Source organism: Polyodon spathula, chromosome 16, assembly GCF_017654505.1.
Source record: "Polyodon spathula isolate WHYD16114869_AA chromosome 16, ASM1765450v1, whole genome shotgun sequence".
NCBI lineage: Eukaryota > Metazoa > Chordata > Actinopteri > Acipenseriformes > Polyodontidae > Polyodon > Polyodon spathula.
Genome location: NC_054549.1, coordinates 26918741 through 26930759, shown reverse-complemented (window position 1 = coordinate 26930759; position 12019 = coordinate 26918741). Strand labels below are relative to the sequence as shown.

General features: G+C 37.0%; 1 protein-coding gene across 3 annotated transcripts in view; it reads right to left on the bottom strand.

Annotated features, from left to right (window-relative positions):
• Positions 1 to 12019, bottom strand: part of LOC121329137 (plexin-B1-like) — a 122472-nt gene that overhangs the window by 52706 nt on the left and 57747 nt on the right. Inside the window, exon 3 of one of the 3 annotated variants that reach the window (XM_041274518.1) lies at positions 204 to 305. The exons of the other annotated variants lie outside the window; for them this stretch is intronic. The gene's annotated coding sequence lies outside the window, so the exon portion shown is untranslated. The remainder of the gene's footprint in view (positions 1 to 203; positions 306 to 12019) is intronic. 3 annotated transcript variants of the gene reach the window in all.

Genomic DNA, 12019 nt, shown 5'->3' with positions numbered 1-12019 from the left:
TGTAATTGTATTCATCCAATTTAAATCAATGCAGCCCATTTAATTGGAAATGTATTCATTTTCACACAGGTTTGAGATGAAAGCATCTTGTTGTCCTGGCAATAATATCATATAGCCTTTGCCCTACTGGGCTTTAAAAACACACATCACTTAGATGGGGACCAAAATAATGAATACATTACTTTAGAAATAGGTCTCCTTACTTGCTTTAAAACACAAGCACTGTAGAGTGCGACGTTTTAAATTGGTACAAATCCTGAACTTCGACCTCTGAACCTTGTGGCGGCGGTGTCCGGCTAATGTCACTATAAAAACAGAGAGGAATGTTTTCTTAGTAAAAAACTGAAACATGGAAAAACAAGGAGTCATTTTTAAATAATACAAACAGAAAACAAAACATGGAGATGAATTTCTCTCCAGGCAACATGGCTAACAAGGGATAGTGTGAGAACGGGTCATTAGAGTTCTTCAGGGTGCCTTCCACTTATTTTATTGGAACACACATCACTTACTACAGTTTAGTGTTTTTGTTTCTTCTTATTATGAACCCTTAAAAAGTAGAGCCTTCCAAGACTATTACACACACACACACACACACACACACAATACTTTCTATTAAATACAACTAAAAAGTTGACTAAACAGAAGCAAAGAAGTTGAAAAACTAAACAATGCTGCAGTATATCTTCAAGAAAAGACAACCATTTGTCTTTGTATTCTTTTCAAACCTACCAACAGCCTAAATCAGGACACTTCACCTGTAAATCAGACATATTTTGGTGCTCAGTGATGGCTCAGGAGTCATTCATTGTACAGCCCTGGTCTAAAGTACATAATAATATCAATCAGTTCTGCAACAAAATAGAATTCATAATTGGTCCAGTCTTGTTAAACAAACTTGGCATATAACTTTGTTTTTCAGCAATGATTTCCACATAAAACCACAAGAAAATTCCAGACATTTTGACAGACGGAATCTTTCAAACTACGCAGGCAATGTGTCTTCTGATTTAGTCATACGTAGACCTAATCATTCACTGTTTCACTAGCAGTAAAAATGTGTTTGCATATAAATACTCCTCAAAAAGTGCACTGCAAACCAGTAATATATTCAAAGTGCTTTCATTGACGTCAAAACCCAAGAAAAGTAAACTGAAGCAGGTTATAGTTATCCAGAAACCCAACGACTGCATTCCTGGAATAACATACTTCACGAGCTAGGTATTATGGTTTTTAAAACAAAGGGTGATTAATTTTAAATAAGGAGGAGAAGCTGAGAAGATAGAGCATTTGGTTTAGGACACAGCGGGTCTCTCTTTCAGAGAGAAGTCTGAGGTTTTGTAAGAAATATTGCCTGCTTCTTACTGTTGAACTGCAATTGGACAGATCAGAGAGGGTATCTTTTGTGTTTATACACAAATATGCAAAACAATGCTTTAAAATATTTTTTTCTTAATATGAATTCTATACAAGCGCTGATTTGTTGCAGTGCAGAGTACAAGGAGGTAAACATTTTAAAATTCTATTATTTAGGATTTCGAGTGTTTACCTCAGAGTTCACTGTACTTAAAATAAAACCAATAATGGAAACAGTTACTTTAATCTTTTGCTTTTTATTCTCTGTTACTTTTTTGCTTTTTACTTAATAGTTAAAATCGGCAGTAGTTTCCATGGTCTCCAGAAGGAGAATAATTGCACCATAAATCCAATCCGAACTGACTTTTTCCAGTTACTCATTCAAAATTAATGATGCTGCCTTCAGGGGCATGAGCCAAGCCAAATCAGCAGATAATGAAATATCCCTTTATGCAAAAAAAGCAGAGAGAGAGAGGAGAGAGAGAGACATACACACATCATCTCCTTTCAGTGCCTTTCAGACTGAAAAGTTACCTACATAATAACCAATATATTTAAGTTTAAATGGACAGAAAACAGCATTTTAGTAACTCCATATACAGTATGAAATATGTATGACACACTCTGGAATATATCTGCTTACATTTTATTTACAAAGGTCTTTCATAAGCATGTATTTTAAGGTTTTACAGTTGCCAATCATGTATTTTAGAACTATACAAAATCACCATATATTTGTACCTACTGTCCTGATCAACTTAACTGCTCCAATAAGTTTAACACATTTAAGAAGGTTGTTAATTATAAGCTTGGATTAAAATAAAGCACACGTGCTTCCTATAACAAGTTACAGCATTACTGTTCTCAGGCATGTGGAAAAATCCTGTCACATCTACAGTGGCTCTCAAAAGTATTCACCCCCCTTGGAGTTTTCCACATTTTATTGCGTTACAAAATGGAATCAAATGAATTTAATTTTGAGTTTTTGCCACTGATCAACACAATAAAATGTTGAAAAGTCCAAGGGGGTGAACACTTTTGAGAGCCACTGTATATAAAGTATGCAGCATGATCCAACCTATACTTGCACTGCAGTTCAATTGCATTAATTGCTATTTAGGGAGCTGTGTATATTGCATTACTGTTTGAAAACGAGAGATTTGTTTGAAACTAAAGATTTTTTTACTCACTAATTATTTTTTTTTTAAACAAAACAACTTGGATTTGATTAAAAAGTTAAGTTTCCCCTACATTTACCAATTTATTTAAAAGAAATCTTCTCATTTTCAAATTCTAATTAGCGGATGCTACACAGAAGATGCAGTCTGCTCTATTCCTGTTTTGTTTGAACTAAAACTCCCTCTGTGGTCGGCAGTAAGGATTTAGATTGAAAGGACAGCAAAAAGTCCCTTTGAAACTGATCCACTATAAAATAAAAACAACATTAAAAAAGGCGTGCAAGCGAGTTTACAGCTGCATTCCATGTTCACAGAGTCTCAACCACCTGGAACGTGAAATGGTTTAAAAGATATTTCATTAACTAGGATACCGGTAACTGGAAACAAACACCCTTTTTCCGACAGGATCCTGTTCATACAGGCAGCTAGTTCTTATGCAGGTTATTTAAGCAGTCATGTAGCTGGTGCCTGATGTTGGGCCAACTTCTAAAATACGTAGGGTGGAGTGTGAAGCTGCTTTAGCTCAGCATCAGAATCAGCTCTGAGGCAGACTGCATACAGTGGTCTTATGTTTGTGGCACTAACAAGGAAGCTTTAGAATACTCTCAGGGAAATGTAGTGTAGGACTCTTGTGAGACACATACCCTATTTACAGTGGGCCAAAGTAAGCAGTGTTTAATAGCGTTTTAAAAAGGTTACACCAACTTAAAGTTATAGCGTCACTAAATAGAATTCACATTCAGTCTTACTGCAAATGATGAGAAAGCTTACACAAACCTTCTTGACTGTCTTGCCTGACAATTCCCAATTATTGTTTTATCTGTTTACCACCTATTCTTTGTGTACCGATGCTATTGCAACCGCTATACCTCCACACTTGCAGTTCCACCTTCTGCAATAATACCCAGCCAAGCAAACGTACAGAAATGCATTGCAGTCGCCCTCACTCAACACCCTGCAAGATATTCATAACACATTTATAAAAAAAAAAACAACTTAGTTATCCTCCATGTAAAGAACACGTATACTTTTTGTACAAAATAAAGTAAAATATACAAGAACGGGGGACTGTATATCTAAGAGGTCTTCGATGGTAGTTTGTTCACTAGGCAGGAATTCAAAAGGTAGTTTTAAACCTTCAAAGGTTCGTCAGGTGGCATTCACACTTTTTTTCTTTTAACAGAAACTGGTTTGAAATGTGTGAACAAAGCAGGGTATACCCTACCAAAGCACTGTGGGGGGGGGGGGGGGGATAGCAGTTGTAGTGCTTCAGTAAAATACGTACTGAATATCTAGTTTACAAGACAGTAAGAGAAGTGCTATGGTAGATTATTTTTGAAACATACAAAATATATGCCAATACTACAAACTGAGCACCGTCACATATGAATCTTTTATTCCAATTATATGGACTACCTGTAAAATAGGATTTTTATTCAAAGATAAACAAGTGCTATGGTGACGTCACCAGTAAATTATGCAAATGTGTACCATCAAAGGTCAAATGAATCCTTTGTTGCAGCCCTAATAACCCTACCCCCCCCCCAAAAAAAAAGAGATGTGGAAAAAAAGTCGTAGCATGATATGATTTCTATAAAGACAGTAAAATGATAATGGTAAAAACAACCCAGGACAATATTTCAAGCGCAGGGTGATATAATGTTGGCTACTGCAATTCTGAGACAAAGTGTGATGGGTCTATAATTGAGGCTTTACTTTCCGGGCTTCGTATAAAAGAACCATTTTACTGTAGCTTTCAACACAAATGAAAAAGACAAAATGTATTTGATTAGATTTCAAATAAGGCTTTGCTATTGATACAGTATTTATATATAGATATACGAAATAGAAACTCCCACTAGTCCTGCACAAAAATGGCTTCCCCCTGTTAGTTATAGTGTACTTATTTTAATATTTCAGATCAATTTAGTGTGTATCTTTTGGCTTGCCATAAAAATAGAAACTCACTAGTCCTGGTTTTTCCAGCTATATTGTATTTCAGTTCTTGTAATATTTGAGTAATCCGGCCCCTGCTCTGAGTGACCACACTTCTCACAGCATCAATAGGTCTTGCATGAGTCTGTAGGGTTACAATTAGGAGTCCATGGAGTTAAAGGTGGGGAACCCATTTATTTAACAGGGTCCTGATTGCTCTCAATCCAGACTCCTGATGATTTTAATAACACTTCATTTAGGGTAATTCTGAAACTCAGGTTTAAGTGCAAATTTACAAAAGCTGTCATTGCACAATCAATTGAGTGTTCTAGGAAGCCAGGCCAGGAGCAGATCAACAAGGAGTATAAAAGGTCTTAATTAGTCACATATGGCTCCTGAACAGTCAAGAGTACTGTCTAATTCCTGGCGTGGAAATCAGTTCTCCAGGACTGCCTGTAAAATCATGCACAAATTACCTTTGATTCACAAGGAAGTCTTGGAAGCACCTGCTAACCTAGTTCTGACTATTACTCTATCTGGTAATCTGCCCACTGTGACAGTTACAACAGACATATGTAGCTTACATACAGAACACATGCCAGGGATTCTATTAACATAGGGTTAACAAGTGACTCCATGTACACTAAGACAGTTCAGGCTTTAAGTGTACTCCTGATGTTAAAAAGGTACCTGAAACAGGTAAATGTACCACAAAGCCTGAACCATCCCAATTGGTTCAGCATAAGGAGCCATATCATAACCCTACATTAACATAACACGTTTCAGCCCAATATGTACTACATATTGAATACCTTTTTTTGTCAAACCTCTATAACCTCCTTACATAACTAAAGCTACATAATTAGATTACTAGTTACTTATATCAGAATAAACAGCATTTTTTATTATTATTAAAAAAAAAAGTAGAATTTTGTCTAAGGTCTTAATAGAAGCATTCAAATTGAGATATGGATGTAGTACATGGCGGTAGAAAACAAAATGAAAGTATTTGGTAGGCTTTTTTACCCCCTCAGTTACACATTCTCTAGTGTTTAAAACATCCATAGGTCTCCAGGTTCTTGTCTCGCTTGCTGTCAGTTCAATCTCATAATGCTAGACATACTGAACACTGAAGTTGGTCTTTGAATTACACATGTTGTTTTCCACATCTTGGTTAAAGGAATCAGTCATCTCTGAAAACGTCACAATGATGTGACCACATACATTTTACCAGGTTCAACACTGTTCACGTGCAATTTTAAAAATCATAAAGCACATATGAACGCTACACAGAGTAGGTGTACACAGAAATACTGTTTACTTAGTTTCTTTGGTTGTTACCTACATGTGAAAATGTACTAACTCAGTTCCAACACATTTCTGCAACAATTGAATGCCAAAAGACACTACTTCAACACTGTGTTTACTGTAGTTATTTCATTAATCTTGGCAATTGAAGCCTGTTATTCTAACAACTGTGTGATGATGAGCTAACATCAGCTGTAACATAAGAAAATATGTTCACAATCAATCATAAAAACAAACTATCTTTGTATTGCAGACCTAAGACTCCTAATTTGTTTTAAAAGGAGAAAAACACAATTCAAGGATCTCTCAAGCATCGTCAAGTAGTTTGTTTAGTTTTACAGCGGAAGTTTATAAGCAAAAAAACTCACCAGGTTTCTGTTTCTCTCACTGAAAGGGTTTGACAGAGCGCTATTAGTCAATACAGACCACAATGAAATGATGCAGGGCTTAAAATAATAACACCGTCTAACAATTTTTTTTTTTTTTTTGTTCCTGGGTAGTAAGTGTTATTTCCTAATTGCTTATGCCTCAAAAGTATAGAAAATGGCTATTATTCCCCACAGACTTTGCTTTTGTGACCAGGAAAGTGATATTTCAAAATATCACTATTTCCAATGGGAAAACGGGCAAAGGTGTGTCTTTTCGTTCACATAAAGTCAGAAAAAAACAACATATGATTCCAAATTATCATATATTTATACTAAAGTAATACAAAAATAACTACAAAAGATTTAGAAGCGAGTAGTTTTTCGAGATTTACAATTATACTGTATTTACACAGCCGAAAATGCCAAGCCGAAAATGATAAGCCCATTTCGCACTGGCACTCCTACCCGGGTCCTGGCTACCCAGGCCACAATCCTGCTTAGTGTGAAACCAGGTACCTGGGTCATACCCGGGTTGACCCGGGTCCCAGCGACCAACCTCAGGATGTGGGTCGACATGCTTTGACCCGGGTTGAGCGAGACAAAAACGCATGACGGCCGTTCGTGAGCCGCCGCAATGACAAACAGCCATGGCTGCATGAGGATTGCTCTTCCATAAGGAACACTTCTGTTGATATGCGCATTGTGCACTTTTGTCTGTCACCCAGGTCAATCCTGGGTAGGTTCTGACCCAGGTAAAGTATGTCAGTGTGAAAGGGGCTTAAGCATTCACGCCAGGTTGGAAAAAACTCCAGCAGCATCATATTAAACCAAAAAAGAATGTACTACTGTAGATTCATGTCTTAATTTTTAATAAGACAAAAAAATATATATGTTTTTAACCAGTGCTGGGACAAACATGGATTTTCCATGTTCAAACAGGCGAATTACAGGAAAATTCACATCATAGTACAGTAAACTTCTCAGGAGTAAAACAAATCCCAAATTAAAGGGCAGTATGAGGACAGTAGAACAGATGTTATTTATTTGACACAGTTTATGAATTGATTTCCTATGTATTACATTTTTCACAGTCGTTTATAAATTCTATTTTATGAACAAACAACAATATGGTCACTTTTGCCACTGAAGACATTTCAGGCAGTGTTTGTTCGTACATGATTTGTTCGAGCACTAGTTTAAGCACAACGTAAAGTACCGCATTAACGAAATCGCCCTGGATTGCACCAACCATCTATCTAATCCAGGGATTACACCTTAAAATAAGTGGTTGATGTAATCCACACGTTTTCTGTGGTGCTAAAAAAACAACACAAAAAAAATTATTCCAGCAGGGTATACTGTAGGTTGATTAAATCAACCTCAAGGTCAAATTAAATAACTACTTAGCAAATGTAGCCATTTGTCTGCTTGATTTAGGGCCTGATTTGATGAACCTGTAGCCCACTCTGAGAAGCTCTGGCTAGGTATAGGTTGACCAAATAAACTTTACACTATTCTATTTGAACAAAAATTGTGCAAAGAGAAAATTTGGAAATTATGTTACCTAGAAGGAACAAAGAACATGAGAAGTTGTGCTTCTGAATGCCTTCCAGCAATGTTTGTTTGAACAGTTTTCCCACAACCCATTAAAGCATGAGGTATGTTCCTCACATTTAGTATGCTGTCCACTATTACTTCTATCCCAGAATGGGTAAGACTTAATGAACATTCACTGACAAAACAACAAGACTCTGTAAATCACCAAATCAGTCTGTAAAAGATAACTGCAATAACTGCTTAGCTTTTCCTTCCAAATAAGCAATGAAGAATGAAAGCTTTAGATTTTATCTTCTAGCCAGCCATTAAGTAATGAACTTTATATAGGCGCTATTAAATCAGACGATAAACAGACACTTATTTGGCAATAGAAAGTTCTCAGACACAGGTTTCCCCTCCCACTTCCATACAAACACTGCACTGTACACCAATAACAATCGAAACATGCAACTTTAGGGAGAGAGAAAAAATAAAAAAAACTTGAGATTAACAGGCTCATTTATATCCTCGGCATTTCTTACCAGTTTAATATCCTGTTGTGTGTGCTTGTAAAATGATCTATTACTCTTTCAGAAGTATTGTTTACCAGGCTTACCAACTGTTCTTTTAAACCACAGGCACTGCTTTTGAAAAAGACTCAAGGATGATGGTTTTCAGAACAGTAATTTCAGCCCCTTTTTTTCTTGAATAGTTAGTAAATCTGGCAGATAAGAGATTTAATACAGCAAAGGAGTGTTAACAGAATATTTAACAGAGTGTCACCTAATAAAAGCAATACATGCCAATGAAGTACTAGTTAATAGGCGTAAGGATTCCTTAATATTCTTATCGGTACTTGTGTTGTGTGCACTGATATTTCAACAGTTTAGTGCCATTGTTCAAGTTGTTTTTATTGTCGTAGGATTGAAATATGACACTACTGCACCCTTTGTTAAAAAAGCACATGGTTTAAAAAAAGAGGAGATAAAAAAATATATAAATTAAAAAAAGAAACCCAGTCAGTGAAAAAGCACAAGATTTTTGTCTTTGGTTCACCTTTAAGTCCGCACAGTGTTAACACAGTGCAGCTGCAGGCCTGCCCAGGGTGCTGCTGTTGCTCCTCTGGTATTTCAAGGAGTATATATAAGGAATGTTTTCAACGCAGCAGAGCTAGCAAGCAGCCATAGTAACCAGTGTCTGCCCACTGCCAGACCTGAACACATCTGCCAACAATAGGACCCAACTCTGGCCGAATCCCTTTATGTAATCAACACTAACTGGATAACATGTAGCGTTTGTTATTCAACCATTAAAATATAGCGACAAAGGATATTTACAGTTATTAGACCTTATTGTTCTGCTACTTATCAGTTTTATTTTCTGTAACAACCCATAAAGTAATAGCTTCAGTTCTTGTGTTACATTTATCAGGACCTCCCTCACCGCATTTTCATATACTTTCCTATGTGCAGCAAGTGAGATGATGTCACTTGTACCACAGGAAGTGAACATGTATTATTGTGGCAGGGAAAAATGTTTCACATAAATCTAAATTAAAAAAAAGTTAGGAGTTATGAATTTTATGGAAACAGTCAATGGACTCTTTATAATTCAAGCTGAACTATATCCTTATAACAGGATTAGGTGAGAATAGGTCCCAAACAAAAAGCAGAATCCTCATCGAAAATGATTAAATTACTGGAAAAATAAGAACCCAGGGATGGAAAACAGACTCCTATTGCATGGCCGTTTTACCCCTTCCAGCTACAGTGTATACATATAGGAAACAAGATCAGGTGTGTCTTCTTAAACTCAAAGTAAAACCAGGAATTAATCTTATTTCCATCTTTGAGTTTCCCACCAATAATGTTAAATTGTTTACACAAATGGAATCAGGTTTCCTACCAATGTAGTTTTTCAATCTGGTTTTGTTGGCAGTCCAGTTTGTTTACGTTCAAAGGTTTCAGCCATTGGTACAGAAGTTGCCTCCCACCTGCCATAACAAGCTGTTGCTACTGCTTGCAGCAGTAGGTGGTTATGTGAGTCTTCTGTGAGCTCGTGTACAGTAGCTCAAGGAAGCCAAAAAACATTAAAAACATTTACAGTAACATGAACATAACTACTGTATTTACATGAAAAATGTAAGGAGCCAACAGTAACTCTCTATAGCTTCTGCTAAAATATGTCCAGACCAAGTTTTATCGCAATTGAGTAAGAGGTTACCTAAAAGTATGTAAATTGTAAGTGGCATATAGACAAACTGATGGTCCGAGATGGCCTCCATACACTGTACTTCCCATATTATGATACGCTCAAAACTAAACAATGTCTTTCACAATTTTCATCAACTTTATAGTCGGTTCTCTAGATGAATGAAAAAGTGCAAGTGAGGTGCTGTCACAGACGGCTGTAGTGGGTGACATCAGACCAGAAACAGGAACCAGGAAATAAACAGCAGAGAGGTGGAGTTGGGTAGAGCTGAGCGATTGGTTTTGCTCAGCATTTAATGAATGAACAGAACAGTAAATAAAAAGGTTGTAACAAACAAAAACACAGGACACGGCACTTTCACCAAATTAAAAGAGACAAACAAAATGGACTACACAGACAAGCACGGTGAGCTGATATTTTAACCATTAACTATTATTATTATTATTATAACCTCCATCTCCAATCCCATTTTCCACTCACCAAACACACAGCCCTGGGTGAGTGAAAACATGCTGCTTTTATGCAGCTGTACCGAGACTCGATTAGTAATCAACATTCAGTTGGAGTCGCGGTACAACTGCATATGAATTAATAAAGTGCAATTCCCCATGCTCACATATTACATTTTACTTGCACGTGAAGTGCTGTGCAATCCTCGTGCCTAAATACAAATATACATTTTAAACACTTGTGTTACACAGACCCGTTTATATCCCGTGTACCAATGACTACACACCAACATTAACACACTACATAGAACACAAAATACACACAGGGGAGGGACACTTTGTCACAGGCTCATACCGCCCAAAATGTTAATCCTACCTATAACCTTTGCTAAAGAATGTCCTTAGGAAGTTTAATCACAATTGGCTGTGGCTCGCTAGATGTATGTTCAAACGTGAAGTGGGGTTATGAAACACTCCATAACTTTTGTAAAGGAAGCGCCTTAACAAGTTTCATCATATTCAGGACAATTAGTTCTCTAAAGTACAGACTGTGACGTGCGTGCATTGGGGAGGAAAGAACCCCAGCTAGCTACCCTGGGGTCATTGATGTATTCATTTATTTATTTTTTTTAAATCCCAGCCTGCCTTGTTTACTTATTGAACAGTGTGCTCTCTGTGGATGCAGGAGAGAGGGAGGAGAGGCCTTTTGGCTGAAGTACACTGTGTGCCTTGTGGCAGCGAACTCGCTTTGATTCCATACTCCTGCTAATTTAACAAGGGAATGGAATTGTGTTTTTAATCCATCCTCCCAGCCACCTGTCCACGTTTCAGAGGCCTGACTCACACGGAGGGGCCTAGCAGAGTCGTGTCCTCCGTTACTGACTGCTGCATAAATAACTGGGATCTTCCACAGAGCTCACCTCCCCCTGCTTCAGAACTGCTAGAACTCTTAACCCTTTCTGCTCAGTCAATGCAAATACTTATGAGCCAGACTACCACAAACACAATCTGAATAACCCACTTCAGACTAACATGCAACAGGTTTAAACTAAAGATGACTGAATAGCAGCATTTGAAATGCAATTAAACACTGAAATTTGGACTGTACCTGCTGTTACCAAAGACAAGCGTATGTCCTTGTAGTATTTTCAGACCTATTCTTAACAGCATTTAACAGGACACCTCTCCTCTAAAATCAAGAGAGCTGTACTGTTGCGCCTGATGAGCCACTAAACAGTTGGACAGCATTAACCACCACAGTATTGCAAAAATGTAGGTAGAGATGTTATATTTGGTTTTATTTCCTAAACATGTTTGCATGCTTAAATTAATTCTCAGAAATCCCAAAAGATTCCTTTCATAGGACTGCAGTTACTTTATGATCATCCACTTCATTATACATGTCTACATCTGTACAACATTAATGTGCATATGAAAAACATTGAGCAAACATTGCATAAATAGAATGACATAGGGTGCAGTATCAATTAATTTGAGAACCAAGGCTATGAAAATCAAATACATAACAGTGCATGCAAGTCTTATTTTCTGGCTGTATTAACGTAAAAATGCCAGATGTGGTCCTAGAAATAAGAGATTTAAAAGGAAGGCGTTATTTACATCTGACACCATTTAGACCAACTGAAAATCAATCCCAGTGTTGGAAACAGTGGTTTCA